Source organism: Apis dorsata, unplaced genomic scaffold (genome assembly GCF_000469605.1).
Source record: "Apis dorsata unplaced genomic scaffold, Apis dorsata 1.3 scaffold_87, whole genome shotgun sequence".
NCBI lineage: Eukaryota > Metazoa > Arthropoda > Insecta > Hymenoptera > Apidae > Apis > Apis dorsata.
Window position 1 is genome coordinate 885,946 of NW_006263385.1, and position 2,842 is coordinate 888,787.

Genomic DNA, 2,842 nt, shown 5'->3' on the forward strand with positions numbered 1-2,842 from the left:
GAAAGAACGAAAGAGTTTTATGTTATCAGAGAGGAATTTCNTAAGACACGATTTATCACGGTTTCCTCTCCGCTCGTCGTCCGATCTGTAATTAATTTTCTTTCGTCGACGACGAGGAATGTTTTCGACTCGCGTTCTCAAAAATCTTTACAATCGTCTCGTCGAACGTTTTATTCCTGAAGAAACGAATCTGCTCCGTGGAAACGAGTTGAAGGAACAATTTTTTTTTACCAATTACTGATCACACTCGATGTTCTTCTCGCGGGATGAGATTTGAATAGAGTGGAAAAATAGCGCGAAAGGCGCGCTATTGCAAATAATATTCCGAAGGAGTCTAAGGCGGAAGTGAAAAGCACGCACTAGCGCGATCGTCGATAACTTTTTATCACGGGGAATTTCAATTTTCCGCTTCTGTTTCGCTCGGTTATCGTGGGAAAGCTCGTGACAAGCCAGTGAAAATACCACTTGGACGGATCTTCAATCGTTTATCCAACCGAGTCATCGATCAATAATACATGAACATCGAAGGGGAATTTCAAACCGAGTGGATCATCTTTGAAATCTAGCCAGAGATTCCACGAGGAAATACAACAAACGCGTGTTATTCCACGTTTCTAAATTTCGTTCGCGTCCTTTAATTTTCAATTGCATTCTACGTAAATCCTCGCCGCTTTTAACGCTCGTTAGAAAAACATCGAGACTCGATTACGAGAATCGTTCTTCGTTCGAAACAAGTCGCGAGACGAATATTTTTTTTTATTTTCACTCGTCACGAGATGCGATCACGGGACGAAGAGGCGAGAGATAGAAGAGAGGCCGTGTCCTAGAGACGGACCGTAAAACGAGAAACAAGAATGAGATTTCTGAAAGTCTTTCGATCGGACATTGGCGGAGGATCGGCAGGCGAGGTTGACATCAAGAGTGTGCCACGAAAACGCACAAAGAGAGGAGAGTACGACGAAATTTCGTCCACGAAATCACCAGATTTGCCGATAATTGTCTCGAAGGGCGGAAAATACGCGAATTGGCGAAGAATCGACGCATTCGCGCCAAAACGCGTTGCGCTGGCAAAGAGAGGCGCCTCTCTCACGGACCGCCGCCACTTCCGCCACGTCGCTTCGCGAATCGAATCTCGTCCTATCAACGAGCGAGTCCCGAAGGAATCTCGATTAAGATGAAAGGAATAAAAACTCACGGCTACGGTTGTTCGGTCGATGGGTTGTCAGCGACCAGCGATCGATACACTGAATCTCCAAATCGGATCTAGATATTATTCCTGCGTATACAACATACTCCTCCAAACGCTCGGATCGTTTCAATGTTCCACTTCGTTTCTGGACAGTTTCGAACGATCGACACAAGCACAAGCACTCCTCGAGTCCGTCCGTCGTTTTCCTCACAACTGTCTTCGAAACGAGCACTTTCACGAAATCACACTTTGCGATTATTCGGGTCCGTTCTTCGCGTTCGTTTTCACATAGGCATGATAGAATCGACGAATCTGTTCACGATATCGGGCGGATTCTCCTGCTCCACCACTATCTCGTCCACTATCTCGTCCACTATCTCGTCCACCGGCTGGTCGAGTCGAANCCGTTTCATTAATATGATAATCATCCGATGCGCATACGATGCCCATTTTCGACGATCATCGTTTCAGTTGTCTTCGTCATCGTTCTCGTCTCGTTCTCGGGCCGCGCGTTTACACGGCGAAACACCATCGTAACGTGNGCGTAAGTGCGTGACTCCGCACGGTGTTGCGGGGACGTTTAACGTTGTGTCGCGTCCCCACCCAATGCCCTCTCGCGGCCTCGCTTGATTTTCTTACGGTAGCAGGAAACGAGGAAGAGGATGACGCGAGGAGGATGGGGAGGGAGGATGGGTTAGCGGGGTGGGGGTAGTTGGAGGTAGCGAGCGAAAGGGTGATTCTTTCGTTGGACGTTCTTCTTCCGGGGGTGGCTGCTGTTCGAGGACGCCGAGGTTGGCTTCTGATCTCGTAGCGTTCCTCCTAGCACTCTTACAGATGTGACTGACCGATATTCTCCGTTCTTGTTGTTTATTGAGCTCTCGTGAATGGAGGCTTCTCTTTGTATCTCTCGATGTTTGGTTCATCTCGATTCATCATTCTGTTTCAGGGGAGGGGAAGGAAGTTAAATCCCGATTTATGATTAATCGTTTTCACAATGCGCTTTGCTTGCGAGAAGAAGAAGAAGAAGGAGAAGTATTATCGAAGAAGTATTATTTATATTGTTTCGATCTCTAACAATCTGAGACTGACGACGAGGATATTTCTTTATTCCTCTTCGTAGTGTCGGATAGAAACAATTACCATCTGGCGAGTGAAAGGAGTTGGAAGAGGACGGGCGACACACGTGGCTGGAACACATCGCGATGCGCGTCACAACCGTACACGCATATTGGTTTATATAGCGATGGACGAACAACAACGCCATCGTTAGTTAGATTTTATCGAAACGTCCCGCTAATCGAGCGCGGCTCTGGAACAAGTATGACCTTCCGTGCGTGAACAGCTCTGGGAAACGAGTCGAGAAACGATCCTCGTCGAATAATTCACCGCCAACTACCTCCTCGGGCGTGGAAAAGCACCGATCTCCATTACCCCCGATCTTTTTTCCCCGATGGAAACTCGAGTCGAAAGTTTCGCTCCAATGTCACCGGCTAACTATCTCGATCATCTCGGTTAGGTCAAAGACCCGGCGCGTGAAATGCGGGCGCATTATAGTTTTTCTCCTTCTTTCCTTTTTTCTTTTTTTCTTTTTTTTTTTCTTTTCCCTTCTTCTACAGAATTTTCTCTCTCTTTAAACAGAACTATTTCAAGAAT

The 2,842-nt window shown here is 46.9% G+C and overlaps 1 protein-coding gene across 3 annotated transcripts in view; it reads right to left on the reverse strand.

Annotated features, from left to right (window-relative positions):
• Window positions 1-1,260, reverse strand: part of LOC102679780 (protein grainyhead) — an 82,574-nt gene extending 81,314 nt beyond the window's left edge. For all 3 annotated transcript variants that reach the window (XM_031508444.1, XM_006611406.2, XM_006611407.2), the window contains exon 1: window positions 1,196-1,260. The gene's annotated coding sequence lies outside the window, so the exon portion shown is untranslated. The remainder of the gene's footprint in view (window positions 1-1,195) is intronic.
• Between the last annotated feature and the right edge of the window lie 1,582 nt (window positions 1,261-2,842).